This window comes from Eleutherodactylus coqui, unplaced genomic scaffold (genome assembly GCF_035609145.1).
Source record: "Eleutherodactylus coqui strain aEleCoq1 unplaced genomic scaffold, aEleCoq1.hap1 HAP1_SCAFFOLD_659, whole genome shotgun sequence".
Taxonomy (NCBI): Eukaryota; Metazoa; Chordata; class Amphibia; order Anura; family Eleutherodactylidae; genus Eleutherodactylus; species Eleutherodactylus coqui.
The window spans coordinates 1-27,914 of record NW_027102396.1 but is presented as its reverse complement, the minus strand read 5'-3'; the positions used below and the strand labels follow the sequence as shown (position 1 = coordinate 27,914).

Below are 27,914 nucleotides of genomic sequence, written 5' to 3'. Positions count from 1 at the left end.
GCAGGCACAGCGAGGAGCCTCGTCTTAGACCAGGCAGGCACAATGATGATGTGCAGGAGAGAATGCACGGGGCGCAACGGTCCAGCAAGCCAAATGCTGAGGAGAGATGCTGTGAGAAGGAAGTCGCTCCAAAAGGTGGCTCCATAGATAAAAGAGAGAGAGAGAGAGAAAAAGAGAGAGAGAGAGAGAAAGAGAGAGAGAGAGAGAGAAAAAGAGAGAGAGAGAGAAAAAGAGAGAGAGAGAGAGAGAAAGAGAGCGAGCGCACACAGGTACAAGTGAAATGACAACAAACTTCCCCAAGCAAAAAACACCCCATTGTTACATTGTTTCTTGCCAATGGAAGGCTCCTCACACTGTTGCTCGGTGTCCGTCCACGAGGGGGAGACAGAGGCTGCTTAAGTACTGCTCAATCTGCTATTCCGGCGGCCGCACGCCGTCCAAGCGAGGAGCCCCCGGGACGGAGCAGCAGTGAGAGCGACGACGATCCGGGATGGGGGCTGGAATCGTCCTTTTGGAAAGGTCCCAGGTTAATGGTCGAGATACCCTTTGTCCCGAGGCAGAGCCCAAGCAAAGCGGTGGGCCAGGGGAGAGCAATGGACTCGAGCAAGCAGCTGGACCTGCTAGCAGCAGTCCCGAGGAGGAGAAGAGCACTGTTTTTGAACCAGAGTAAATCAGGGGAAAGCGCGAACGCAGTCCCCCACTACCACAAATTATGCAGTCGAGTTTCCCGCATTTGGGGAAATCGCAGGGGTCAGCACACCCGGAGTGCAATGGATGAGCCTCACCCTGGGAGAACCACCTTAGTGATCATGGTATCTCCCCTGCCAGGTAAGTATGAGTTGCTCGGCGCCTGCCAGACGAGCCGCCCTCGGACGCAGCCCTGCTAGATCGCTGCGACTTTGTCGCCGTTTCCCAGGCGGGGGCCGCAAAGCGCCTGTAGGGATCGGCAGGCATCCTTGGCTCCGGCGCCGGGAGAGTGGGTGATGCCCCGCCGGTCTTCTTTTCCTGGAGCACCCCAAGCTTCTTCAACCACAGGCTCACTCCCAAGATGCACAGCAGCCTGCTCATTAGCATATGGGGGCGGGCCTTCGCCGCCACGCCCCACCGAGCAGTGCCAGCTCTCGACTAGGCATGGCAAACGCCCCCCGAAAGGCACGAGAGGCGTGCTCCGAGTTGCACGTTGCAGCTGGGGGAAAGGCCAGCAAGGCCCAAAGCAGCAGCAGCAGGCACAGCGAGGAGCCTCGTCTTAGACCAGGCAGGCACAATGATGATGTGCAGGAGAGAATGCACGGGGCGCAACGGTCCAGCAAGCCAAATGCTGAGGAGAGATGCTGTGAGAAGGAAGTCGCTCCAAAAGGTGGCTCCATAGATAAAAGAGAGAGAGAGAGAGAAAAAGAGAGAGAGAGAGAGAAAGAGAGAGAGAGAGAGAGAAAAAGAGAGAGAGAGAGAGAGAAAGAGAGCGAGCGCACACAGGTACAAGTGAAATGACAACAAACTTCCCCAAGCAAAAAACACCCCATTGTTACATTGTTTCTTGCCAATGGAAGGCTCCTCACACTGTTGCTCGGTGTCCGTCCACGAGGGGGAGACAGAGGCTGCTTAAGTACTGCTCAATCTGCTATTCCGGCGGCCGCACGCCGTCCAAGCGAGGAGCCCCCGGGACGGAGCAGCAGTGAGAGCGACGACGATCCGGGATGGGGGCTGGAATCGTCCTTTTGGAAAGGTCCCAGGTTAATGGTCGAGATACCCTTTGTCCCGAGGCAGAGCCCAAGCAAAGCGGTGGGCCAGGGGAGAGCAATGGACTCGAGCAAGCAGCTGGACCTGCTAGCAGCAGTCCCGAGGAGGAGAAGAGCACTGTTTTTGAACCAGAGTAAATCAGGGGAAAGCGCGAACGCAGTCCCCCACTACCACAAATTATGCAGTCGAGTTTCCCGCATTTGGGGAAATCGCAGGGGTCAGCACACCCGGAGTGCAATGGATGAGCCTCACCCTGGGAGAACCACCTTAGTGATCATGGTATCTCCCCTGCCAGGTAAGTATGAGTTGCTCGGCGCCTGCCAGACGAGCCGCCCTCGGACGCAGCCCTGCTAGATCGCTGCGACTTTGTCGCCGTTTCCCAGGCGGGGGCCGCAAAGCGCCTGTAGGGATCGGCAGGCATCCTTGGCTCCGGCGCCGGGAGAGTGGGTGATGCCCCGCCGGTCTTCTTTTCCTGGAGCACCCCAAGCTTCTTCAACCACAGGCTCACTCCCAAGATGCACAGCAGCCTGCTCATTAGCATATGGGGGCGGGCCTTCGCCGCCACGCCCCACCGAGCAGTGCCAGCTCTCGACTAGGCATGGCAAACGCCCCCCGAAAGGCACGAGAGGCGTGCTCCGAGTTGCACGTTGCAGCTGGGGGAAAGGCCAGCAAGGCCCAAAGCAGCAGCAGCAGGCACAGCGAGGAGCCTCGTCTTAGACCAGGCAGGCACAATGATGATGTGCAGGAGAGAATGCACGGGGCGCAACGGTCCAGCAAGCCAAATGCTGAGGAGAGATGCTGTGAGAAGGAAGTCGCTCCAAAAGGTGGCTCCATAGATAAAAGAGAGAGAGAGAGAGAAAAAGAGAGAGAGAGAGAGAAAGAGAGAGAGAGAGAGAGAAAAAGAGAGAGAGAGAGAGAGAAAGAGAGCGAGCGCACACAGGTACAAGTGAAATGACAACAAACTTCCCCAAGCAAAAAACACCCCATTGTTACATTGTTTCTTGCCAATGGAAGGCTCCTCACACTGTTGCTCGGTGTCCGTCCACGAGGGGGAGACAGAGGCTGCTTAAGTACTGCTCAATCTGCTATTCCGGCGGCCGCACGCCGTCCAAGCGAGGAGCCCCCGGGACGGAGCAGCAGTGAGAGCGACGACGATCCGGGATGGGGGCTGGAATCGTCCTTTTGGAAAGGTCCCAGGTTAATGGTCGAGATACCCTTTGTCCCGAGGCAGAGCCCAAGCAAAGCGGTGGGCCAGGGGAGAGCAATGGACTCGAGCAAGCAGCTGGACCTGCTAGCAGCAGTCCCGAGGAGGAGAAGAGCACTGTTTTTGAACCAGAGTAAATCAGGGGAAAGCGCGAACGCAGTCCCCCACTACCACAAATTATGCAGTCGAGTTTCCCGCATTTGGGGAAATCGCAGGGGTCAGCACACCCGGAGTGCAATGGATGAGCCTCACCCTGGGAGAACCACCTTAGTGATCATGGTATCTCCCCTGCCAGGTAAGTATGAGTTGCTCGGCGCCTGCCAGACGAGCCGCCCTCGGACGCAGCCCTGCTAGATCGCTGCGACTTTGTCGCCGTTTCCCAGGCGGGGGCCGCAAAGCGCCTGTAGGGATCGGCAGGCATCCTTGGCTCCGGCGCCGGGAGAGTGGGTGATGCCCCGCCGGTCTTCTTTTCCTGGAGCACCCCAAGCTTCTTCAACCACAGGCTCACTCCCAAGATGCACAGCAGCCTGCTCATTAGCATATGGGGGCGGGCCTTCGCCGCCACGCCCCACCGAGCAGTGCCAGCTCTCGACTAGGCATGGCAAACGCCCCCCGAAAGGCACGAGAGGCGTGCTCCGAGTTGCACGTTGCAGCTGGGGGAAAGGCCAGCAAGGCCCAAAGCAGCAGCAGCAGGCACAGCGAGGAGCCTCGTCTTAGACCAGGCAGGCACAATGATGATGTGCAGGAGAGAATGCACGGGGCGCAACGGTCCAGCAAGCCAAATGCTGAGGAGAGATGCTGTGAGAAGGAAGTCGCTCCAAAAGGTGGCTCCATAGATAAAAGAGAGAGAGAGAGAGAAAAAGAGAGAGAGAGAGAGAGAAAGAGAGAGAGAGAGAGAGAAAAAGAGAGAGAGAGAGAGAGAAAGAGAGCGAGCGCACACAGGTACAAGTGAAATGACAACAAACTTCCCCAAGCAAAAAACACCCCATTGTTACATTGTTTCTTGCCAATGGAAGGCTCCTCACACTGTTGCTCGGTGTCCGTCCACGAGGGGGAGACAGAGGCTGCTTAAGTACTGCTCAATCTGCTATTCCGGCGGCCGCACGCCGTCCAAGCGAGGAGCCCCCGGGACGGAGCAGCAGTGAGAGCGACGACGATCCGGGATGGGGGCTGGAATCGTCCTTTTGGAAAGGTCCCAGGTTAATGGTCGAGATACCCTTTGTCCCGAGGCAGAGCCCAAGCAAAGCGGTGGGCCAGGGGAGAGCAATGGACTCGAGCAAGCAGCTGGACCTGCTAGCAGCAGTCCCGAGGAGGAGAAGAGCACTGTTTTTGAACCAGAGTAAATCAGGGGAAAGCGCGAACGCAGTCCCCCACTACCACAAATTATGCAGTCGAGTTTCCCGCATTTGGGGAAATCGCAGGGGTCAGCACACCCGGAGTGCAATGGATGAGCCTCACCCTGGGAGAACCACCTTAGTGATCATGGTATCTCCCCTGCCAGGTAAGTATGAGTTGCTCGGCGCCTGCCAGACGAGCCGCCCTCGGACGCAGCCCTGCTAGATCGCTGCGACTTTGTCGCCGTTTCCCAGGCGGGGGCCGCAAAGCGCCTGTAGGGATCGGCAGGCATCCTTGGCTCCGGCGCCGGGAGAGTGGGTGATGCCCCGCCGGTCTTCTTTTCCTGGAGCACCCCAAGCTTCTTCAACCACAGGCTCACTCCCAAGATGCACAGCAGCCTGCTCATTAGCATATGGGGGCGGGCCTTCGCCGCCACGCCCCACCGAGCAGTGCCAGCTCTCGACTAGGCATGGCAAACGCCCCCCGAAAGGCACGAGAGGCGTGCTCCGAGTTGCACGTTGCAGCTGGGGGAAAGGCCAGCAAGGCCCAAAGCAGCAGCAGCAGGCACAGCGAGGAGCCTCGTCTTAGACCAGGCAGGCACAATGATGATGTGCAGGAGAGAATGCACGGGGCGCAACGGTCCAGCAAGCCAAATGCTGAGGAGAGATGCTGTGAGAAGGAAGTCGCTCCAAAAGGTGGCTCCATAGATAAAAGAGAGAGAGAGAGAGAAAAAGAGAGAGAGAGAGAGAAAGAGAGAGAGAGAGAGAGAAAAAGAGAGAGAGAGAGAGAGAAAGAGAGCGAGCGCACACAGGTACAAGTGAAATGACAACAAACTTCCCCAAGCAAAAAACACCCCATTGTTACATTGTTTCTTGCCAATGGAAGGCTCCTCACACTGTTGCTCGGTGTCCGTCCACGAGGGGGAGACAGAGGCTGCTTAAGTACTGCTCAATCTGCTATTCCGGCGGCCGCACGCCGTCCAAGCGAGGAGCCCCCGGGACGGAGCAGCAGTGAGAGCGACGACGATCCGGGATGGGGGCTGGAATCGTCCTTTTGGAAAGGTCCCAGGTTAATGGTCGAGATACCCTTTGTCCCGAGGCAGAGCCCAAGCAAAGCGGTGGGCCAGGGGAGAGCAATGGACTCGAGCAAGCAGCTGGACCTGCTAGCAGCAGTCCCGAGGAGGAGAAGAGCACTGTTTTTGAACCAGAGTAAATCAGGGGAAAGCGCGAACGCAGTCCCCCACTACCACAAATTATGCAGTCGAGTTTCCCGCATTTGGGGAAATCGCAGGGGTCAGCACACCCGGAGTGCAATGGATGAGCCTCACCCTGGGAGAACCTTTTTTTTTTTTTTTTTTTTTTTTTTCCTTTGACAATCAGCGTGTAACCCCAGATATCATAATCTCAACATGATACCATGTCGGTCTAACACAATCATCATCTTGTCAGGAAAAAGTCACAACAATACAAACAAGACAAATACTATACAGAATATTACCCACAAAATACCAGATCCTTCCATTTTTTGGTCTTCCACACCCCCTCTGCATCATCAAATCCACGTTTAGCACCATCCCATTGGTAACAAAAATAAAGTTTGGATAACAGCACTCTCACACACTCATCTTCAGACAGTTCCTGTTTCTGAAAAACTAAAATATTTCTTGTATCCCACAAAACCTCCTTCATACATGCCATAATTAACCAAAGGACACGAGCTTTTTTGTCACCACCTGCCCCATGCCCAAAAAGAACCACCTCAAAATTCATAAAAGTTACCCCTGTTAATTCTTTTACTAAAGGACCCACCCTCCTCCAAAGATCTCTGGCAAACAAGCAGTTCCAGAATAAATGTAAAATACTCTCTTTGCCACCACATCTCATTCTGGGGCACACATCCGTTCTTACTAAATCTCTTTTTTTCTAGACCTCTCTTACCGGTAGGACACTGTGCATGCCCATCCAAACCACATCACGCTGTTTATTGGTCATACCATCCATTCTCATCTTTTTCCACACATTTGAAACAGCTGGACCTCTAAGCAAATTAATTTCACACATGACTTCCTTCTCACGCATAAATTTCACAACTTTCTTCTTCCCGACCATATCGTCCACACTTAAAGCTTCCAGGTTATGATCCCTGACAAAGCGCTCAATTACAGTATAGTGTCGGGGTACCACATCACATCTAGGGAACCTACTGCTAGCTTCCATCCATCCAAGCCGGATCAGCATCCACCCAGATTTGTACCTCAGCATACAAGCAGCTTTACATTCTTTCTTGCACAAGGTCCCTATCAAGGCAATGTAATTAACCCTCAAATACCTTTCCAGGTCAGGAAAATCAATTCCCCCCTTGCACCACCCTTTCACGACATCCATGCGCTTCAAACGCTCCATCCTACCTCCCCAAAGGAACAAAAAGAGAACCCTATTCATCTTTCTGATAATAACTGCATTGGGTGGAAACACATTAGCTATGTACAAAATTATTGGCAGAATAACCATTTTTACAATTAAGGCCTTACCACTAAAACTTAAATTTCTCATCCGCCAGAAATTAAGCTTATTTGCAACTCTTGTCCCTACCTCATCCCAACTCTCGGTCCCATTCAGATCACTGTTGAACACCACACCCAACACTTTTAACCCACCATCCACAGAAGCAATCTCACTATCACTTTCATATCCTCCAAAGCATTTCAAACTGCATTTATCCCAGTTCACTTTGAAACCTGACGCACCACAAAATAAGTTGATTAATAACTTTGCTCTATTCAAGGACGCCTTGCTCTCACATACTAGTCCAATGTCGTCCATATAGCCTAGCACTTTCAAAGTTTTTCCACCACTGCCCGGCACATGTACACCTCTCATGACCTTGTCTTTCCTCAGGAGCAACAACAAAGGCTCAATGGCAATAATAAATAGAATAGGGGACATGGGGCACCCCTGTCGGACACCAGAACGCATGCTCACCCTATCAGTCAAGACACCGTTTACCATCACTCTACTATTGGCCTCCTCATACATTCCGCGGATCACATCCACTAAGGGTTTAGGAAAGCCCATTCTAATCAACACGCTAAACATAAAGTTATGATCGACACGATCGAATGCCTTCTCAAAATCAATTCCGCATACAATCAAACTCCTTTTACGTACCAGGTAATCGTCAATTACATCTCTTAAAAAAAGTAAATTGTCTGATATTCTCCTGCCAGGCACCGCACACACTTGGTCCTCCTCAATCACACTGGAAATTACTTCCCTCATTCTATTAGCCACAATCTTCGCTAGAAGCTTGTAATCCGCATTCAACAAGGTTATTGGACGCCAGTTTTTTAAATTTGCCCTAGCACCTTTTTTGTGAATTAAGGTAATGACACCATCCTTCATAGACTTACAAATGGTTCCATTCGTCCAACACCACCTAATCACCTCACAGACATCACCACCAATAACACTCCAAAAGGTGGTATAAAATTCCGCCGGTAATCCATCGGCACCTGGAGTCTTGTTTTTCGCTGCAGAGGCTACAGCCGCTTTTACCTCCTCATCACAGATTATATCACCCAGCACAGCTTTATCATCCTCACAAACTTCTCTATCAATCCCGCTCAGAATGAAATCATACATGCTCTTATCACACTCCCTAACCTGATATAGATCCTGAAAAAAATCAGCAATCACACCTAGCATCCTCTCCCCCTCCTGCTCCACACCACAATCATCCAGCACTTTATTAATATCTTTTTTTCCGGCACACACTTTTCTAAAGAAGAACCTACTACACTTCTCATCCAATTCCATACATTCCACCTTCGCTCTGTAAATAATTCCCTTACCTCTCTCATACAGACATTTATTCAGGTCCTTTCTCACTTTTTCAATTTCACTCTCCACATCATAGCCTAAAGCTCTCATTTTACACAAAAAATTTAAACGCACAGTAAAACCCTCATGCAATTTTCTTTTTCTCCTTGCCACCTTACAACTCCATTTCCTAAAAAAGAAGGCACATTCACGCTTGGTCCAATCCCACCAAGCCCCCACATCCTGAAAACTACTTTTTCTTTGCTGCCAGCACATGTACGCTTTTTTAAAGCTAGCTTGAATTTCATCATCTTTCAGTAAACTTATATTTAGCTTCCATATACCCTTCCCTCTTACGCTACTCTCATCTACCACCACCTCGCACCCCACACATTCATGGTCAGAAAAACCAACATTAAATTGCACTGTGGACACACAAATTAAACCTTTGCTGATAAAAAGAAAATCTATTCTGGACTTGACTATGCCAGTGTCCGAAAAATAAGTAGGAGCGGGATGCTCACAGCATTGTTTAACAGCATCCTTCAAAGAAAAATCCTCAATAAGGTCTTGTAGCATTTTGCCGGAAGTATCCATCTTTGGCCCCCCCGGACCTACCCTATCATTTGCATGGATAACAGTATTAAAATCCCCAACTAACAAAATGGGGGTTCTACCCACTAGATACAATTTTAATTTTTCAAACAAAGTAATTCTGTCAGCATTCCCCACAGGTGCATACATGTTAATCAGTTTCCCTTCCCACCCATGAAAACTAAAATTCACCATTACACATCTGCCCACCTCAATGACTGTATAACTATTAATCCTAACATCTCTATTTTTACACAACACACACACACCATCGTTTCGATTTAAGTCAGAACCTGACCAAACACTTTCTCCTCCACTCCACTCCTCAGTGCTTACAAAGGAATTAATTCCACATTCCTGCAGGCATATAATGTCTGCATCGTACCCCTTGATGATATCCAAAATGGCGACTCTACGCGCTTTATCCGCAAACACCCTTACATTCAGGGTGTAGACCTTTAGAGTGATCATTCGGCTGACATGTCACTACCGAATTTCCTCACCTGACCCTCATCCAAGTAACTAGGGCCAGGGGAGGCAGCCGGGGTATATATTGGAGACCCCTCAGACTCTGAAGACACGTTCAAGTCCATGGCTAGCACGTCAAACCGGTTACTGGTTTTTAGCAAAGTGTCACTCTCTTCTATCCTGGGTTTTTTTGACTTTTTCTTTGACTTCCCAGATAAATCAGATGCCTTCCGGACAGGTGACACATAAGACGCCATAGTCTCCATATCCTCCTGCGACTCTGACCACTCTATTACCTGACTGGAGGAGCCATCCTCTTGCTCAGTTAGCTCCACACTCACAGCAGCGGGAACCTCAGCTGCTGGACTTTCAACAGGACAAGTCTCAGCAACCACATCTTCACTCACAGGTGCAGCTTCAGCAGTTATCAGCACCTGGTCACACTGGGGTGTGGCTCCAGTAGAAATCAGCACCTGGTCACACTGGGGTGTGGCTCCAGTAGAAATCAGCTGCTGGTCACACCGGGGTGTGGCTCCAGCAGTAATCACCACCTGTTCACTCTGCTGAGCCGCTCCCTCCTTAGCCTCAACAGGCTCAATAGCTTCATGCAACTCAGTGGCCGCAGCTGCAGCCGCAGCTTGAGCTTTAAGGGCTGAACGTACAACCGCAGCTGCATAAGAAACACTCTGTAGGTCTTCATCCACAGCAGGTCTTTCATCCCTCCTTCTAAAGGCACTACCGGCGTACTTGTCGCACTCCCGAGCCACGTGACCAGGTATCCCACAGATATCGCATGAACGAGGTCCCGGGCAGGCACCCGCCTCATGCCCTGCCTGTCGGCAGTTTCTGCACACCCTGCCAGTTGGGCAGACCTCCGTCAAATGGCCATACTTAAAACAGCTCTTACAGTACTTTGGCTGACCAGGGTAAAATAGGTAACCCCTGTTCCCACCGATGTTAAAATTGGCTGGGGGGTGAGCCAAACCTCCCACATTTCCACGTTCAGACTTCAGTCGAACCCAAAATCTCACTTTACTGTTGTAAATCCCAAAGCGATTGTATAACTGGGTTCCACCCTTCACAGAGTCACAGTATCTGCTCAAAAAGGCTTTCACCAAGTCAATATCTGTGTAAGGATTGTACAGGTGAACAGTCAGTGGTTTCTCTTCCCTTCCAAAAAGAGGGTACACAGATATGCCCTCTACGTCCGCCAACACTTGCCGCATCCTTTCATAGAAGTCCAAACACACATGCTCAGCATAGAAAGTAACGTCATATCTACCGACAGAGGGGAAATCCTGAAGAGCGAACACGTGGTCCAGGCTCCAGCCCCCGACCTCCTCAATTAGGTGACGAACAATGTATTGCAAATCATAAGAACTCCTCTTCGCCTCTGCAACTTCCAACCGCACACTGTTCTTCAAGGAAACTGCCATAATGCAGAATAATGTCACGCCTCAACCTAGAAGGAGAAAAACGGGACAACGATACTCTACCCTGGGAGAACCACCTTAGTGATCATGGTATCTCCCCTGCCAGGTAAGTATGAGTTGCTCGGCGCCTGCCAGACGAGCCGCCCTCGGACGCAGCCCTGCTAGATCGCTGCGACTTTGTCGCCGTTTCCCAGGCGGGGGCCGCAAAGCGCCTGTAGGGATCGGCAGGCATCCTTGGCTCCGGCGCCGGGAGAGTGGGTGATGCCCCGCCGGTCTTCTTTTCCTGGAGCACCCCAAGCTTCTTCAACCACAGGCTCACTCCCAAGATGCACAGCAGCCTGCTCATTAGCATATGGGGGCGGGCCTTCGCCGCCACGCCCCACCGAGCAGTGCCAGCTCTCGACTAGGCATGGCAAACGCCCCCCGAAAGGCACGAGAGGCGTGCTCCGAGTTGCACGTTGCAGCTGGGGGAAAGGCCAGCAAGGCCCAAAGCAGCAGCAGCAGGCACAGCGAGGAGCCTCGTCTTAGACCAGGCAGGCACAATGATGATGTGCAGGAGAGAATGCACGGGGCGCAACGGTCCAGCAAGCCAAATGCTGAGGAGAGATGCTGTGAGAAGGAAGTCGCTCCAAAAGGTGGCTCCATAGATAAAAGAGAGAGAGAGAGAGAAAAAGAGAGAGAGAGAGAGAAAGAGAGAGAGAGAGAGAGAAAAAGAGAGAGAGAGAGAGAGAAAGAGAGCGAGCGCACACAGGTACAAGTGAAATGACAACAAACTTCCCCAAGCAAAAAACACCCCATTGTTACATTGTTTCTTGCCAATGGAAGGCTCCTCACACTGTTGCTCGGTGTCCGTCCACGAGGGGGAGACAGAGGCTGCTTAAGTACTGCTCAATCTGCTATTCCGGCGGCCGCACGCCGTCCAAGCGAGGAGCCCCCGGGACGGAGCAGCAGTGAGAGCGACGACGATCCGGGATGGGGGCTGGAATCGTCCTTTTGGAAAGGTCCCAGGTTAATGGTCGAGATACCCTTTGTCCCGAGGCAGAGCCCAAGCAAAGCGGTGGGCCAGGGGAGAGCAATGGACTCGAGCAAGCAGCTGGACCTGCTAGCAGCAGTCCCGAGGAGGAGAAGAGCACTGTTTTTGAACCAGAGTAAATCAGGGGAAAGCGCGAACGCAGTCCCCCACTACCACAAATTATGCAGTCGAGTTTCCCGCATTTGGGGAAATCGCAGGGGTCAGCACACCCGGAGTGCAATGGATGAGCCTCACCCTGGGAGAACCACCTTAGTGATCATGGTATCTCCCCTGCCAGGTAAGTATGAGTTGCTCGGCGCCTGCCAGACGAGCCGCCCTCGGACGCAGCCCTGCTAGATCGCTGCGACTTTGTCGCCGTTTCCCAGGCGGGGGCCGCAAAGCGCCTGTAGGGATCGGCAGGCATCCTTGGCTCCGGCGCCGGGAGAGTGGGTGATGCCCCGCCGGTCTTCTTTTCCTGGAGCACCCCAAGCTTCTTCAACCACAGGCTCACTCCCAAGATGCACAGCAGCCTGCTCATTAGCATATGGGGGCGGGCCTTCGCCGCCACGCCCCACCGAGCAGTGCCAGCTCTCGACTAGGCATGGCAAACGCCCCCCGAAAGGCACGAGAGGCGTGCTCCGAGTTGCACGTTGCAGCTGGGGGAAAGGCCAGCAAGGCCCAAAGCAGCAGCAGCAGGCACAGCGAGGAGCCTCGTCTTAGACCAGGCAGGCACAATGATGATGTGCAGGAGAGAATGCACGGGGCGCAACGGTCCAGCAAGCCAAATGCTGAGGAGAGATGCTGTGAGAAGGAAGTCGCTCCAAAAGGTGGCTCCATAGATAAAAGAGAGAGAGAGAGAGAAAAAGAGAGAGAGAGAGAGAAAGAGAGAGAGAGAGAGAGAAAAAGAGAGAGAGAGAGAGAGAAAGAGAGCGAGCGCACACAGGTACAAGTGAAATGACAACAAACTTCCCCAAGCAAAAAACACCCCATTGTTACATTGTTTCTTGCCAATGGAAGGCTCCTCACACTGTTGCTCGGTGTCCGTCCACGAGGGGGAGACAGAGGCTGCTTAAGTACTGCTCAATCTGCTATTCCGGCGGCCGCACGCCGTCCAAGCGAGGAGCCCCCGGGACGGAGCAGCAGTGAGAGCGACGACGATCCGGGATGGGGGCTGGAATCGTCCTTTTGGAAAGGTCCCAGGTTAATGGTCGAGATACCCTTTGTCCCGAGGCAGAGCCCAAGCAAAGCGGTGGGCCAGGGGAGAGCAATGGACTCGAGCAAGCAGCTGGACCTGCTAGCAGCAGTCCCGAGGAGGAGAAGAGCACTGTTTTTGAACCAGAGTAAATCAGGGGAAAGCGCGAACGCAGTCCCCCACTACCACAAATTATGCAGTCGAGTTTCCCGCATTTGGGGAAATCGCAGGGGTCAGCACACCCGGAGTGCAATGGATGAGCCTCACCCTGGGAGAACCACCTTAGTGATCATGGTATCTCCCCTGCCAGGTAAGTATGAGTTGCTCGGCGCCTGCCAGACGAGCCGCCCTCGGACGCAGCCCTGCTAGATCGCTGCGACTTTGTCGCCGTTTCCCAGGCGGGGGCCGCAAAGCGCCTGTAGGGATCGGCAGGCATCCTTGGCTCCGGCGCCGGGAGAGTGGGTGATGCCCCGCCGGTCTTCTTTTCCTGGAGCACCCCAAGCTTCTTCAACCACAGGCTCACTCCCAAGATGCACAGCAGCCTGCTCATTAGCATATGGGGGCGGGCCTTCGCCGCCACGCCCCACCGAGCAGTGCCAGCTCTCGACTAGGCATGGCAAACGCCCCCCGAAAGGCACGAGAGGCGTGCTCCGAGTTGCACGTTGCAGCTGGGGGAAAGGCCAGCAAGGCCCAAAGCAGCAGCAGCAGGCACAGCGAGGAGCCTCGTCTTAGACCAGGCAGGCACAATGATGATGTGCAGGAGAGAATGCACGGGGCGCAACGGTCCAGCAAGCCAAATGCTGAGGAGAGATGCTGTGAGAAGGAAGTCGCTCCAAAAGGTGGCTCCATAGATAAAAGAGAGAGAGAGAGAGAAAAAGAGAGAGAGAGAGAGAAAGAGAGAGAGAGAGAGAGAAAAAGAGAGAGAGAGAGAGAGAAAGAGAGCGAGCGCACACAGGTACAAGTGAAATGACAACAAACTTCCCCAAGCAAAAAACACCCCATTGTTACATTGTTTCTTGCCAATGGAAGGCTCCTCACACTGTTGCTCGGTGTCCGTCCACGAGGGGGAGACAGAGGCTGCTTAAGTACTGCTCAATCTGCTATTCCGGCGGCCGCACGCCGTCCAAGCGAGGAGCCCCCGGGACGGAGCAGCAGTGAGAGCGACGACGATCCGGGATGGGGGCTGGAATCGTCCTTTTGGAAAGGTCCCAGGTTAATGGTCGAGATACCCTTTGTCCCGAGGCAGAGCCCAAGCAAAGCGGTGGGCCAGGGGAGAGCAATGGACTCGAGCAAGCAGCTGGACCTGCTAGCAGCAGTCCCGAGGAGGAGAAGAGCACTGTTTTTGAACCAGAGTAAATCAGGGGAAAGCGCGAACGCAGTCCCCCACTACCACAAATTATGCAGTCGAGTTTCCCGCATTTGGGGAAATCGCAGGGGTCAGCACACCCGGAGTGCAATGGATGAGCCTCACCCTGGGAGAACCACCTTAGTGATCATGGTATCTCCCCTGCCAGGTAAGTATGAGTTGCTCGGCGCCTGCCAGACGAGCCGCCCTCGGACGCAGCCCTGCTAGATCGCTGCGACTTTGTCGCCGTTTCCCAGGCGGGGGCCGCAAAGCGCCTGTAGGGATCGGCAGGCATCCTTGGCTCCGGCGCCGGGAGAGTGGGTGATGCCCCGCCGGTCTTCTTTTCCTGGAGCACCCCAAGCTTCTTCAACCACAGGCTCACTCCCAAGATGCACAGCAGCCTGCTCATTAGCATATGGGGGCGGGCCTTCGCCGCCACGCCCCACCGAGCAGTGCCAGCTCTCGACTAGGCATGGCAAACGCCCCCCGAAAGGCACGAGAGGCGTGCTCCGAGTTGCACGTTGCAGCTGGGGGAAAGGCCAGCAAGGCCCAAAGCAGCAGCAGCAGGCACAGCGAGGAGCCTCGTCTTAGACCAGGCAGGCACAATGATGATGTGCAGGAGAGAATGCACGGGGCGCAACGGTCCAGCAAGCCAAATGCTGAGGAGAGATGCTGTGAGAAGGAAGTCGCTCCAAAAGGTGGCTCCATAGATAAAAGAGAGAGAGAGAGAGAAAAAGAGAGAGAGAGAGAGAAAGAGAGAGAGAGAGAGAGAAAAAGAGAGAGAGAGAGAGAGAAAGAGAGCGAGCGCACACAGGTACAAGTGAAATGACAACAAACTTCCCCAAGCAAAAAACACCCCATTGTTACATTGTTTCTTGCCAATGGAAGGCTCCTCACACTGTTGCTCGGTGTCCGTCCACGAGGGGGAGACAGAGGCTGCTTAAGTACTGCTCAATCTGCTATTCCGGCGGCCGCACGCCGTCCAAGCGAGGAGCCCCCGGGACGGAGCAGCAGTGAGAGCGACGACGATCCGGGATGGGGGCTGGAATCGTCCTTTTGGAAAGGTCCCAGGTTAATGGTCGAGATACCCTTTGTCCCGAGGCAGAGCCCAAGCAAAGCGGTGGGCCAGGGGAGAGCAATGGACTCGAGCAAGCAGCTGGACCTGCTAGCAGCAGTCCCGAGGAGGAGAAGAGCACTGTTTTTGAACCAGAGTAAATCAGGGGAAAGCGCGAACGCAGTCCCCCACTACCACAAATTATGCAGTCGAGTTTCCCGCATTTGGGGAAATCGCAGGGGTCAGCACACCCGGAGTGCAATGGATGAGCCTCACCCTGGGAGAACCACCTTAGTGATCATGGTATCTCCCCTGCCAGGTAAGTATGAGTTGCTCGGCGCCTGCCAGACGAGCCGCCCTCGGACGCAGCCCTGCTAGATCGCTGCGACTTTGTCGCCGTTTCCCAGGCGGGGGCCGCAAAGCGCCTGTAGGGATCGGCAGGCATCCTTGGCTCCGGCGCCGGGAGAGTGGGTGATGCCCCGCCGGTCTTCTTTTCCTGGAGCACCCCAAGCTTCTTCAACCACAGGCTCACTCCCAAGATGCACAGCAGCCTGCTCATTAGCATATGGGGGCGGGCCTTCGCCGCCACGCCCCACCGAGCAGTGCCAGCTCTCGACTAGGCATGGCAAACGCCCCCCGAAAGGCACGAGAGGCGTGCTCCGAGTTGCACGTTGCAGCTGGGGGAAAGGCCAGCAAGGCCCAAAGCAGCAGCAGCAGGCACAGCGAGGAGCCTCGTCTTAGACCAGGCAGGCACAATGATGATGTGCAGGAGAGAATGCACGGGGCGCAACGGTCCAGCAAGCCAAATGCTGAGGAGAGATGCTGTGAGAAGGAAGTCGCTCCAAAAGGTGGCTCCATAGATAAAAGAGAGAGAGAGAGAGAAAAAGAGAGAGAGAGAGAGAAAGAGAGAGAGAGAGAGAGAAAAAGAGAGAGAGAGAGAGAGAAAGAGAGCGAGCGCACACAGGTACAAGTGAAATGACAACAAACTTCCCCAAGCAAAAAACACCCCATTGTTACATTGTTTCTTGCCAATGGAAGGCTCCTCACACTGTTGCTCGGTGTCCGTCCACGAGGGGGAGACAGAGGCTGCTTAAGTACTGCTCAATCTGCTATTCCGGCGGCCGCACGCCGTCCAAGCGAGGAGCCCCCGGGACGGAGCAGCAGTGAGAGCGACGACGATCCGGGATGGGGGCTGGAATCGTCCTTTTGGAAAGGTCCCAGGTTAATGGTCGAGATACCCTTTGTCCCGAGGCAGAGCCCAAGCAAAGCGGTGGGCCAGGGGAGAGCAATGGACTCGAGCAAGCAGCTGGACCTGCTAGCAGCAGTCCCGAGGAGGAGAAGAGCACTGTTTTTGAACCAGAGTAAATCAGGGGAAAGCGCGAACGCAGTCCCCCACTACCACAAATTATGCAGTCGAGTTTCCCGCATTTGGGGAAATCGCAGGGGTCAGCACACCCGGAGTGCAATGGATGAGCCTCACCCTGGGAGAACCACCTTAGTGATCATGGTATCTCCCCTGCCAGGTAAGTATGAGTTGCTCGGCGCCTGCCAGACGAGCCGCCCTCGGACGCAGCCCTGCTAGATCGCTGCGACTTTGTCGCCGTTTCCCAGGCGGGGGCCGCAAAGCGCCTGTAGGGATCGGCAGGCATCCTTGGCTCCGGCGCCGGGAGAGTGGGTGATGCCCCGCCGGTCTTCTTTTCCTGGAGCACCCCAAGCTTCTTCAACCACAGGCTCACTCCCAAGATGCACAGCAGCCTGCTCATTAGCATATGGGGGCGGGCCTTCGCCGCCACGCCCCACCGAGCAGTGCCAGCTCTCGACTAGGCATGGCAAACGCCCCCCGAAAGGCACGAGAGGCGTGCTCCGAGTTGCACGTTGCAGCTGGGGGAAAGGCCAGCAAGGCCCAAAGCAGCAGCAGCAGGCACAGCGAGGAGCCTCGTCTTAGACCAGGCAGGCACAATGATGATGTGCAGGAGAGAATGCACGGGGCGCAACGGTCCAGCAAGCCAAATGCTGAGGAGAGATGCTGTGAGAAGGAAGTCGCTCCAAAAGGTGGCTCCATAGATAAAAGAGAGAGAAAGAGAGAGAGAGAGAGAAAGAGAGAGAGAGAGAGAGAAAAAGAGAGAGAGAGAGAGAGAAAGAGAGCGAGCGCACACAGGTACAAGTGAAATGACAACAAACTTCCCCAAGCAAAAAACACCCCATTGTTACATTGTTTCTTGCCAATGGAAGGCTCCTCACACTGTTGCTCGGTGTCCGTCCACGAGGGGGAGACAGAGGCTGCTTAAGTACTGCTCAATCTGCTATTCCGGCGGCCGCACGCCGTCCAAGCGAGGAGCCCCCGGGACGGAGCAGCAGTGAGAGCGACGACGATCCGGGATGGGGGCTGGAATCGTCCTTTTGGAAAGGTCCCAGGTTAATGGTCGAGATACCCTTTGTCCCGAGGCAGAGCCCAAGCAAAGCGGTGGGCCAGGGGAGAGCAATGGACTCGAGCAAGCAGCTGGACCTGCTAGCAGCAGTCCCGAGGAGGAGAAGAGCACTGTTTTTGAACCAGAGTAAATCAGGGGAAAGCGCGAACGCAGTCCCCCACTACCACAAATTATGCAGTCGAGTTTCCCGCATTTGGGGAAATCGCAGGGGTCAGCACACCCGGAGTGCAATGGATGAGCCTCACCCTGGGAGAACCACCTTAGTGATCATGGTATCTCCCCTGCCAGGTAAGTATGAGTTGCTCGGCGCCTGCCAGACGAGCCGCCCTCGGACGCAGCCCTGCTAGATCGCTGCGACTTTGTCGCCGTTTCCCAGGCGGGGGCCGCAAAGCGCCTGTAGGGATCGGCAGGCATCCTTGGCTCCGGCGCCGGGAGAGTGGGTGATGCCCCGCCGGTCTTCTTTTCCTGGAGCACCCCAAGCTTCTTCAACCACAGGCTCACTCCCAAGATGCACAGCAGCCTGCTCATTAGCATATGGGGGCGGGCCTTCGCCGCCACGCCCCACCGAGCAGTGCCAGCTCTCGACTAGGCATGGCAAACGCCCCCCGAAAGGCACGAGAGGCGTGCTCCGAGTTGCACGTTGCAGCTGGGGGAAAGGCCAGCAAGGCCCAAAGCAGCAGCAGCAGGCACAGCGAGGAGCCTCGTCTTAGACCAGGCAGGCACAATGATGATGTGCAGGAGAGAATGCACGGGGCGCAACGGTCCAGCAAGCCAAATGCTGAGGAGAGATGCTGTGAGAAGGAAGTCGCTCCAAAAGGTGGCTCCATAGATAAAAGAGAGAGAGAGAGAGAAAAAGAGAGAGAGAGAGAGAAAGAGAGAGAGAGAGAGAGAAAAAGAGAGAGAGAGAGAGAGAAAGAGAGCGAGCGCACACAGGTACAAGTGAAATGACAACAAACTTCCCCAAGCAAAAAACACCCCATTGTTACATTGTTTCTTGCCAATGGAAGGCTCCTCACACTGTTGCTCGGTGTCCGTCCACGAGGGGGAGACAGAGGCTGCTTAAGTACTGCTCAATCTGCTATTCCGGCGGCCGCACGCCGTCCAAGCGAGGAGCCCCCGGGACGGAGCAGCAGTGAGAGCGACGACGATCCGGGATGGGGGCTGGAATCGTCCTTTTGGAAAGGTCCCAGGTTAATGGTCGAGATACCCTTTGTCCCGAGGCAGAGCCCAAGCAAAGCGGTGGGCCAGGGGAGAGCAATGGACTCGAGCAAGCAGCTGGACCTGCTAGCAGCAGTCCCGAGGAGGAGAAGAGCACTGTTTTTGAACCAGAGTAAATCAGGGGAAAGCGCGAACGCAGTCCCCCACTACCACAAATTATGCAGTCGAGTTTCCCGCATTTGGGGAAATCGCAGGGGTCAGCACACCCGGAGTGCAATGGATGAGCCTCACCCTGGGCGAACCACCTTAGTGATCATGGTATCTCCCCTGCCAGGTAAGTATGAGTTGCTCGGCGCCTGCCAGACGAGCCGCCCTCGGACGCAGCCCTGCTAGATCGCTGCGACTTTGTCGCCGTTTCCCAGGCGGGGGCCGCAAAGCGCCTGTAGGGATCGGCAGGCATCCTTGGCTCCGGCGCCGGGAGAGTGGGTGATGCCCCGCCGGTCTTCTTTTCCTGGAGCACCCCAAGCTTCTTCAACCACAGGCTCACTCCCAAGATGCACAGCAGCCTGCTCATTAGCATATGGGGGCGGGCCTTCGCCGCCACGCCCCACCGAGCAGTGCCAGCTCTCGACTAGGCATGGCAAACGCCCCCCGAAAGGCACGAGAGGCGTGCTCCGAGTTGCACGTTGCAGCTGGGGGAAAGGCCAGCAAGGCCCAAAGCAGCAGCAGCAGGCACAGCGAGGAGCCTCGTCTTAGACCAGGCAGGCACAATGATGATGTGCAGGAGAGAATGCACGGGGCGCAACGGTCCAGCAAGCCAAATGCTGAGGAGAGATGCTGTGAGAAGGAAGTCGCTCCAAAAGGTGGCTCCATAGATAAAAGAGAGAGAGAGAGAGAAAAAGAGAGAGAGAGAGAGAAAGAGAGAGAGAGAGAGAGAAAAAGAGAGAGAGAGAGAGAGAAAGAGAGCGAGCGCACACAGGTACAAGTGAAATGACAACAAACTTCCCCAAGCAAAAAACACCCCATTGTTACATTGTTTCTTGCCAATGGAAGGCTCCTCACACTGTTGCTCGGTGTCCGTCCACGAGGGGGAGACAGAGGCTGCTTAAGTACTGCTCAATCTGCTATTCCGGCGGCCGCACGCCGTCCAAGCGAGGAGCCCCCGGGACGGAGCAGCAGTGAGAGCGACGACGATCCGGGATGGGGGCTGGAATCGTCCTTTTGGAAAGGTCCCAGGTTAATGGTCGAGATACCCTTTGTCCCGAGGCAGAGCCCAAGCAAAGCGGTGGGCCAGGGGAGAGCAATGGACTCGAGCAAGCAGCTGGACCTGCTAGCAGCAGTCCCGAGGAGGAGAAGAGCACTGTTTTTGAACCAGAGTAAATCAGGGGAAAGCGCGAACGCAGTCCCCCACTACCACAAATTATGCAGTCGAGTTTCCCGCATTTGGGGAAATCGCAGGGGTCAGCACACCCGGAGTGCAATGGATGAGCCTCACCCTGGGAGAACCACCTTAGTGATCATGGTATCTCCCCTGCCAGGTAAGTATGAGTTGCTCGGCGCCTGCCAGACGAGCCGCCCTCGGACGCAGCCCTGCTAGATCGCTGCGACTTTGTCGCCGTTTCCCAGGCGGGGGCCGCAAAGCGCCTGTAGGGATCGGCAGGCATCCTTGGCTCCGGCGCCGGGAGAGTGGGTGATGCCCCGCCGGTCTTCTTTTCCTGGAGCACCCCAAGCTTCTTCAACCACAGGCTCACTCCCAAGATGCACAGCAGCCTGCTCATTAGCATATGGGGGCGGGCCTTCGCCGCCACGCCCCACCGAGCAGTGCCAGCTCTCGACTAGGCATGGCAAACGCCCCCCGAAAGGCACGAGAGGCGTGCTCCGAGTTGCACGTTGCAGCTGGGGGAAAGGCCAGCAAGGCCCAAAGCAGCAGCAGCAGGCACAGCGAGGAGCCTCGTCTTAGACCAGGCAGGCACAATGATGATGTGCAGGAGAGAATGCACGGGGCGCAACGGTCCAGCAAGCCAAATGCTGAGGAGAGATGCTGTGAGAAGGAAGTCGCTCCAAAAGGTGGCTCCATAGATAAAAGAGAGAGAGAGAGAGAAAAAGAGAGAGAGAGAGAGAAAGAGAGAGAGAGAGAGAGAAAAAGAGAGAGAGAGAGAGAGAAAGAGAGCGAGCGCACACAGGTACAAGTGAAATGACAACAAACTTCCCCAAGCAAAAAACACCCCATTGTTACATTGTTTCTTGCCAATGGAAGGCTCCTCACACTGTTGCTCGGTGTCCGTCCACGAGGGGGAGACAGAGGCTGCTTAAGTACTGCTCAATCTGCTATTCCGGCGGCCGCACGCCGTCCAAGCGAGGAGCCCCCGGGACGGAGCAGCAGTGAGAGCGACGACGATCCGGGATGGGGGCTGGAATCGTCCTTTTGGAAAGGTCCCAGGTTAATGGTCGAGATACCCTTTGTCCCGAGGCAGAGCCCAAGCAAAGCGGTGGGCCAGGGGAGAGCAATGGACTCGAGCAAGCAGCTGGACCTGCTAGCAGCAGTCCCGAGGAGGAGAAGAGCACTGTTTTTGAACCAGAGTAAATCAGGGGAAAGCGCGAACGCAGTCCCCCACTACCACAAATTATGCAGTCGAGTTTCCCGCATTTGGGGAAATCGCAGGGGTCAGCACACCCGGAGTGCAATGGATGAGCCTCACCCTGGGAGAACCACCTTAGTGATCATGGTATCTCCCCTGCCAGGTAAGTATGAGTTGCTCGGCGCCTGCCAGACGAGCCGCCCTCGGACGCAGCCCTGCTAGATCGCTGCGACTTTGTCGCCGTTTCCCAGGCGGGGGCCGCAAAGCGCCTGTAGGGATCGGCAGGCATCCTTGGCTCCGGCGCCGGGAGAGTGGGTGATGCCCCGCCGGTCTTCTTTTCCTGGAGCACCCCAAGCTTCTTCAACCACAGGCTCACTCCCAAGATGCACAGCAGCCTGCTCATTAGCATATGGGGGCGGGCCTTCGCCGCCACGCCCCACCGAGCAGTGCCAGCTCTCGACTAGGCATGGCAAACGCCCCCCGAAAGGCACGAGAGGCGTGCTCCGAGTTGCACGTTGCAGCTGGGGGAAAGGCCAGCAAGGCCCAAAGCAGCAGCAGCAGGCACAGCGAGGAGCCTCGTCTTAGACCAGGCAGGCACAATGATGATGTGCAGGAGAGAATGCACGGGGCGCAACGGTCCAGCAAGCCAAATGCTGAGGAGAGATGCTGTGAGAAGGAAGTCGCTCCAAAAGGTGGCTCCATAGATAAAAGAGAGAGAGAGAGAGAAAAAGAGAGAGAGAGAGAGAAAGAGAGAGAGAGAGAGAGAAAAAGAGAGAGAGAGAGAGAGAGAGAAAGAGAGCGAGCGCACACAGGTACAAGTGAAATGACAACAAACTTCCCCAAGCAAAAAACACCCCATTGTTACATTGTTTCTTGCCAATGGAAGGCTCCTCACACTGTTGCTCGGTGTCCGTCCACGAGGGGGAGACAGAGGCTGCTTAAGTACTGCTCAATCTGCTATTCCGGCGGCCGCACGCCGTCCAAGCGAGGAGCCCCCGGGACGGAGCAGCAGTGAGAGCGACGACGATCCGGGATGGGGGCTGGAATCGTCCTTTTGGAAAGGTCCCAGGTTAATGGTCGAGATACCCTTTGTCCCGAGGCAGAGCCCAAGCAAAGCGGTGGGCCAGGGGAGAGCAATGGACTCGAGCAAGCAGCTGGACCTGCTAGCAGCAGTCCCGAGGAGGAGAAGAGCACTGTTTTTGAACCAGAGTAAATCAGGGGAAAGCGCGAACGCAGTCCCCCACTACCACAAATTATGCAGTCGAGTTTCCCGCATTTGGGGAAATCGCAGGGGTCAGCACACCCGGAGTGCAATGGATGAGCCTCACCCTGGGAGAACCACCTTAGTGATCATGGTATCTCCCCTGCCAGGTAAGTATGAGTTGCTCGGCGCCTGCCAGACGAGCCGCCCTCGGACGCAGCCCTGCTAGATCGCTGCGACTTTGTCGCCGTTTCCCAGGCGGGGGCCGCAAAGCGCCTGTAGGGATCGGCAGGCATCCTTGGCTCCGGCGCCGGGAGAGTGGGTGATGCCCCGCCGGTCTTCTTTTCCTGGAGCACCCCAAGCTTCTTCAACCACAGGCTCACTCCCAAGATGCACAGCAGCCTGCTCATTAGCATATGGGGGCGGGCCTTCGCCGCCACGCCCCACCGAGCAGTGCCAGCTCTCGACTAGGCATGGCAAACGCCCCCCGAAAGGCACGAGAGGCGTGCTCCGAGTTGCACGTTGCAGCTGGGGGAAAGGCCAGCAAGGCCCAAAGCAGCAGCAGCAGGCACAGCGAGGAGCCTCGTCTTAGACCAGGCAGGCACAATGATGATGTGCAGGAGAGAATGCACGGGGCGCAACGGTCCAGCAAGCCAAATGCTGAGGAGAGATGCTGTGAGAAGGAAGTCGCTCCAAAAGGTGGCTCCATAGATAAAAGAGAGAGAGAGAGAGAAAAAGAGAGAGAGAGAGAGAAAGAGAGAGAGAGAGAGAGAAAAAGAGAGAGAGAGAGAGAGAAAGAGAGCGAGCGCACACAGGTACAAGTGAAATGACAACAAACTTCCCCAAGCAAAAAACACCCCATTGTTACATTGTTTCTTGCCAATGGAAGGCTCCTCACACTGTTGCTCGGTGTCCGTCCACGAGGGGGAGACAGAGGCTGCTTAAGTACTGCTCAATCTGCTATTCCGGCGGCCGCACGCCGTCCAAGCGAGGAGCCCCCGGGACGGAGCAGCAGTGAGAGCGACGACGATCCGGGATGGGGGCTGGAATCGTCCTTTTGGAAAGGTCCCAGGTTAATGGTCGAGATACCCTTTGTCCCGAGGCAGAGCCCAAGCAAAGCGGTGGGCCAGGGGAGAGCAATGGACTCGAGCAAGCAGCTGGACCTGCTAGCAGCAGTCCCGAGGAGGAGAAGAGCACTGTTTTTGAACCAGAGTAAATCAGGGGAAAGCGCGAACGCAGTCCCCCACTACCACAAATTATGCAGTCGAGTTTCCCGCATTTGGGGAAATCGCAGGGGTCAGCACACCCGGAGTGCAATGGATGAGCCTCACCCTGGGAGAACCACCTTAGTGATCATGGTATCTCCCCTGCCAGGTAAGTATGAGTTGCTCGGCGCCTGCCAGACGAGCCGCCCTCGGACGCAGCCCTGCTAGATCGCTGCGACTTTGTCGCCGTTTCCCAGGCGGGGGCCGCAAAGCGCCTGTAGGGATCGGCAGGCATCCTTGGCTCCGGCGCCGGGAGAGTGGGTGATGCCCCGCCGGTCTTCTTTTCCTGGAGCACCCCAAGCTTCTTCAACCACAGGCTCACTCCCAAGATGCACAGCAGCCTGCTCATTAGCATATGGGGGCGGGCCTTCGCCGCCACGCCCCACCGAGCAGTGCCAGCTCTCGACTAGGCATGGCAAACGCCCCCCGAAAGGCACGAGAGGCGTGCTCCGAGTTGCACGTTGCAGCTGGGGGAAAGGCCAGCAAGGCCCAAAGCAGCAGCAGCAGGCACAGCGAGGAGCCTCGTCTTAGACCAGGCAGGCACAATGATGATGTGCAGGAGAGAATGCACGGGGCGCAACGGTCCAGCAAGCCAAATGCTGAGGAGAGATGCTGTGAGAAGGAAGTCGCTCCAAAAGGTGGCTCCATAGATAAAAGAGAGAGAGAGAGAGAAAAAGAGAGAGAGAGAGAGAAAGAGAGAGAGAGAGAGAGAAAAAGAGAGAGAGAGAGAGAGAAAGAGAGCGAGCGCACACAGGTACAAGTGAAATGACAACAAACTTCCCCAAGCAAAAAACACCCCATTGTTACATTGTTTCTTGCCAATGGAAGGCTCCTCACACTGTTGCTCGGTGTCCGTCCACGAGGGGGAGACAGAGGCTGCTTAAGTACTGCTCAATCTGCTATTCCGGCGGCCGCACGCCGTCCAAGCGAGGAGCCCCCGGGACGGAGCAGCAGTGAGAGCGACGACGATCCGGGATGGGGGCTGGAATCGTCCTTTTGGAAAGGTCCCAGGTTAATGGTCGAGATACCCTTTGTCCCGAGGCAGAGCCCAAGCAAAGCGGTGGGCCAGGGGAGAGCAATGGACTCGAGCAAGCAGCTGGACCTGCTAGCAGCAGTCCCGAGGAGGAGAAGAGCACTGTTTTTGAACCAGAGTAAATCAGGGGAAAGCGCGAACGCAGTCCCCCACTACCACAAATTATGCAGTCGAGTTTCCCGCATTTGGGGAAATCGCAGGGGTCAGCACACCCGGAGTGCAATGGATGAGCCTCACCCTGGGAGAACCACCTTAGTGATCATGGTATCTCCCCTGCCAGGTAAGTATGAGTTGCTCGGCGCCTGCCAGACGAGCCGCCCTCGGACGCAGCCCTGCTAGATCGCTGCGACTTTGTCGCCGTTTCCCAGGCGGGGGCCGCAAAGCGCCTGTAGGGATCGGCAGGCATCCTTGGCTCCGGCGCCGGGAGAGTGGGTGATGCCCCGCCGGTCTTCTTTTCCTGGAGCACCCCAAGCTTCTTCAACCACAGGCTCACTCCCAAGATGCACAGCAGCCTGCTCATTAGCATATGGGGGCGGGCCTTCGCCGCCACGCCCCACCGAGCAGTGCCAGCTCTCGACTAGGCATGGCAAACGCCCCCCGAAAGGCACGAGAGGCGTGCTCCGAGTTGCACGTTGCAGCTGGGGGAAAGGCCAGCAAGGCCCAAAGCAGCAGCAGCAGGCACAGCGAGGAGCCTCGTCTTAGACCAGGCAGGCACAATGATGATGTGCAGGAGAGAATGCACGGGGCGCAACGGTCCAGCAAGCCAAATGCTGAGGAGAGATGCTGTGAGAAGGAAGTCGCTCCAAAAGGTGGCTCCATAGATAAAAGAGAGAGAGAGAGAGAAAAAGAGAGAGAGAGAGAGAAAGAGAGAGAGAGAGAGAGAAAAAGAGAGAGAGAGAGAGAGAGAGAAAGAGAGCGAGCGCACACAGGTACAAGTGAAATGACAACAAACTTCCCCAAGCAAAAAACACCCCATTGTTACATTGTTTCTTGCCAATGGAAGGCTCCTCACACTGTTGCTCGGTGTCCGTCCACGAGGGGGAGACAGAGGCTGCTTAAGTACTGCTCAATCTGCTATTCCGGCGGCCGCACGCCGTCCAAGCGAGGAGCCCCCGGGACGGAGCAGCAGTGAGAGCGACGACGATCCGGGATGGGGGCTGGAATCGTCCTTTTGGAAAGGTCCCAGGTTAATGGTCGAGATACCCTTTGTCCCGAGGCAGAGCCCAAGCAAAGCGGTGGGCCAGGGGAGAGCAATGGACTCGAGCAAGCAGCTGGACCTGCTAGCAGCAGTCCCGAGGAGGAGAAGAGCACTGTTTTTGAACCAGAGTAAATCAGGGGAAAGCGCGAACGCAGTCCCCCACTACCACAAATTATGCAGTCGAGTTTCCCGCATTTGGGGAAATCGCAGGGGTCAGCACACCCGGAGTGCAATGGATGAGCCTCACCCTGGGAGAACCACCTTAGTGATCATGGTATCTCCCCTGCCAGGTAAGTATGAGTTGCTCGGCGCCTGCCAGACGAGCCGCCCTCGGACGCAGCCCTGCTAGATCGCTGCGACTTTGTCGCCGTTTCCCAGGCGGGGGCCGCAAAGCGCCTGTAGGGATCGGCAGGCATCCTTGGCTCCGGCGCCGGGAGAGTGGGTGATGCCCCGCCGGTCTTCTTTTCCTGGAGCACCCCAAGCTTCTTCAACCACAGGCTCACTCCCAAGATGCACAGCAGCCTGCTCATTAGCATATGGGGGCGGGCCTTCGCCGCCACGCCCCACCGAGCAGTGCCAGCTCTCGACTAGGCATGGCAAACGCCCCCCGAAAGGCACGAGAGGCGTGCTCCGAGTTGCACGTTGCAGCTGGGGGAAAGGCCAGCAAGGCCCAAAGCAGCAGCAGCAGGCACAGCGAGGAGCCTCGTCTTAGACCAGGCAGGCACAATGATGATGTGCAGGAGAGAATGCACGGGGCGCAACGGTCCAGCAAGCCAAATGCTGAGGAGAGATGCTGTGAGAAGGAAGTCGCTCCAAAAGGTGGCTCCATAGATAAAAGAGAGAGAGAGAGAGAAAAAGAGAGAGAGAGAGAGAAAGAGAGAGAGAGAGAGAGAAAAAGAGAGAGAGAGAGAGAGAAAGAGAGCGAGCGCACACAGGTACAAGTGAAATGACAACAAACTTCCCCAAGCAAAAAACACCCCATTGTTACATTGTTTCTTGCCAATGGAAGGCTCCTCACACTGTTGCTCGGTGTCCGTCCACGAGGGGGAGACAGAGGCTGCTTAAGTACTGCTCAATCTGCTATTCCGGCGGCCGCACGCCGTCCAAGCGAGGAGCCCCCGGGACGGAGCAGCAGTGAGAGCGACGACGATCCGGGATGGGGGCTGGAATCGTCCTTTTGGAAAGGTCCCAGGTTAATGGTCGAGATACCCTTTGTCCCGAGGCAGAGCCCAAGCAAAGCGGTGGGCCAGGGGAGAGCAATGGACTCGAGCAAGCAGCTGGACCTGCTAGCAGCAGTCCCGAGGAGGAGAAGAGCACTGTTTTTGAACCAGAGTAAATCAGGGGAAAGCGCGAACGCAGTCCCCCACTACCACAAATTATGCAGTCGAGTTTCCCGCATTTGGGGAAATCGCAGGGGTCAGCACACCCGGAGTGCAATGGATGAGCCTCACCCTGGGAGAACCACCTTAGTGATCATGGTATCTCCCCTGCCAGGTAAGTATGAGTTGCTCGGCGCCTGCCAGACGAGCCGCCCTCGGACGCAGCCCTGCTAGATCGCTGCGACTTTGTCGCCGTTTTCCCAGGCGGGGGCCGCAAAGCGCCTGTAGGGATCGGCAGGCATCCTTGGCTCCGGCGCCGGGAGAGTGGGTGATGCCCCGCCGGTCTTCTTTTCCTGGAGCACCCCAAGCTTCTTCAACCACAGGCTCACTCCCAAGATGCACAGCAGCCTGCTCATTAGCATATGGGGGCGGGCCTTCGCCGCCACGCCCCACCGAGCAGTGCCAGCTCTCGACTAGGCATGGCAAACGCCCCCGAAAGGCACGAGAGGCGTGCTCCGAGTTGCACGTTGCAGCTGGGGA

At 55.6% G+C, this 27,914-nt stretch overlaps 19 non-coding genes across 19 annotated transcripts; all 19 read right to left on the bottom strand.

Moving 5' to 3' along the window:
• Positions 1-672: 672 nt before the first annotated feature.
• LOC136602803 (U1 spliceosomal RNA) lies at positions 673-836 on the bottom strand. Its single transcript, XR_010789543.1, has one exon. It is a non-coding gene; the product is annotated as a U1 spliceosomal RNA (small nuclear RNA).
• A 1,040-nt stretch (positions 837-1,876) lies between these two features.
• On the bottom strand, positions 1,877-2,040 carry LOC136602802 (U1 spliceosomal RNA). The gene has a single exon (XR_010789542.1). It is a non-coding gene; the product is annotated as a U1 spliceosomal RNA (small nuclear RNA).
• Positions 2,041-3,080: 1,040 nt separating this feature from the next.
• LOC136602800 (U1 spliceosomal RNA) lies at positions 3,081-3,244 on the bottom strand. Its single transcript, XR_010789540.1, has one exon. It is a non-coding gene; the product is annotated as a U1 spliceosomal RNA (small nuclear RNA).
• A 1,042-nt stretch (positions 3,245-4,286) lies between these two features.
• On the bottom strand, positions 4,287-4,450 carry LOC136602799 (U1 spliceosomal RNA). Its single transcript, XR_010789539.1, has one exon. It is a non-coding gene; the product is annotated as a U1 spliceosomal RNA (small nuclear RNA).
• Positions 4,451-5,490: 1,040 nt separating this feature from the next.
• On the bottom strand, positions 5,491-5,658 carry LOC136602821 (U1 spliceosomal RNA). The gene has a single exon (XR_010789559.1). It is a non-coding gene; the product is annotated as a U1 spliceosomal RNA (small nuclear RNA).
• Positions 5,659-11,743: 6,085 nt separating this feature from the next.
• On the bottom strand, positions 11,744-11,907 carry LOC136602797 (U1 spliceosomal RNA). Its single transcript, XR_010789538.1, has one exon. It is a non-coding gene; the product is annotated as a U1 spliceosomal RNA (small nuclear RNA).
• A 1,040-nt stretch (positions 11,908-12,947) lies between these two features.
• On the bottom strand, positions 12,948-13,111 carry LOC136602796 (U1 spliceosomal RNA). Its single transcript, XR_010789537.1, has one exon. It is a non-coding gene; the product is annotated as a U1 spliceosomal RNA (small nuclear RNA).
• A 1,040-nt stretch (positions 13,112-14,151) lies between these two features.
• LOC136602795 (U1 spliceosomal RNA) lies at positions 14,152-14,315 on the bottom strand. The gene has a single exon (XR_010789536.1). It is a non-coding gene; the product is annotated as a U1 spliceosomal RNA (small nuclear RNA).
• Positions 14,316-15,355: 1,040 nt separating this feature from the next.
• On the bottom strand, positions 15,356-15,519 carry LOC136602794 (U1 spliceosomal RNA). The gene has a single exon (XR_010789535.1). It is a non-coding gene; the product is annotated as a U1 spliceosomal RNA (small nuclear RNA).
• A 1,040-nt stretch (positions 15,520-16,559) lies between these two features.
• LOC136602793 (U1 spliceosomal RNA) lies at positions 16,560-16,723 on the bottom strand. The gene has a single exon (XR_010789534.1). It is a non-coding gene; the product is annotated as a U1 spliceosomal RNA (small nuclear RNA).
• Positions 16,724-17,753: 1,030 nt separating this feature from the next.
• On the bottom strand, positions 17,754-17,917 carry LOC136602792 (U1 spliceosomal RNA). Its single transcript, XR_010789533.1, has one exon. It is a non-coding gene; the product is annotated as a U1 spliceosomal RNA (small nuclear RNA).
• Positions 17,918-18,957: 1,040 nt separating this feature from the next.
• On the bottom strand, positions 18,958-19,121 carry LOC136602817 (U1 spliceosomal RNA). The gene has a single exon (XR_010789556.1). It is a non-coding gene; the product is annotated as a U1 spliceosomal RNA (small nuclear RNA).
• Positions 19,122-20,161: 1,040 nt separating this feature from the next.
• LOC136602791 (U1 spliceosomal RNA) lies at positions 20,162-20,325 on the bottom strand. The gene has a single exon (XR_010789532.1). It is a non-coding gene; the product is annotated as a U1 spliceosomal RNA (small nuclear RNA).
• Positions 20,326-21,365: 1,040 nt separating this feature from the next.
• Positions 21,366-21,529, bottom strand: LOC136602790 (U1 spliceosomal RNA). Its single transcript, XR_010789531.1, has one exon. It is a non-coding gene; the product is annotated as a U1 spliceosomal RNA (small nuclear RNA).
• A 1,044-nt stretch (positions 21,530-22,573) lies between these two features.
• LOC136602823 (U1 spliceosomal RNA) lies at positions 22,574-22,737 on the bottom strand. Its single transcript, XR_010789561.1, has one exon. It is a non-coding gene; the product is annotated as a U1 spliceosomal RNA (small nuclear RNA).
• Positions 22,738-23,777: 1,040 nt separating this feature from the next.
• LOC136602822 (U1 spliceosomal RNA) lies at positions 23,778-23,941 on the bottom strand. Its single transcript, XR_010789560.1, has one exon. It is a non-coding gene; the product is annotated as a U1 spliceosomal RNA (small nuclear RNA).
• Positions 23,942-24,981: 1,040 nt separating this feature from the next.
• Positions 24,982-25,145, bottom strand: LOC136602813 (U1 spliceosomal RNA). Its single transcript, XR_010789552.1, has one exon. It is a non-coding gene; the product is annotated as a U1 spliceosomal RNA (small nuclear RNA).
• Positions 25,146-26,189: 1,044 nt separating this feature from the next.
• On the bottom strand, positions 26,190-26,353 carry LOC136602801 (U1 spliceosomal RNA). The gene has a single exon (XR_010789541.1). It is a non-coding gene; the product is annotated as a U1 spliceosomal RNA (small nuclear RNA).
• A 1,040-nt stretch (positions 26,354-27,393) lies between these two features.
• On the bottom strand, positions 27,394-27,557 carry LOC136602789 (U1 spliceosomal RNA). The gene has a single exon (XR_010789530.1). It is a non-coding gene; the product is annotated as a U1 spliceosomal RNA (small nuclear RNA).
• Positions 27,558-27,914: the final 357 nt, after the last annotated feature.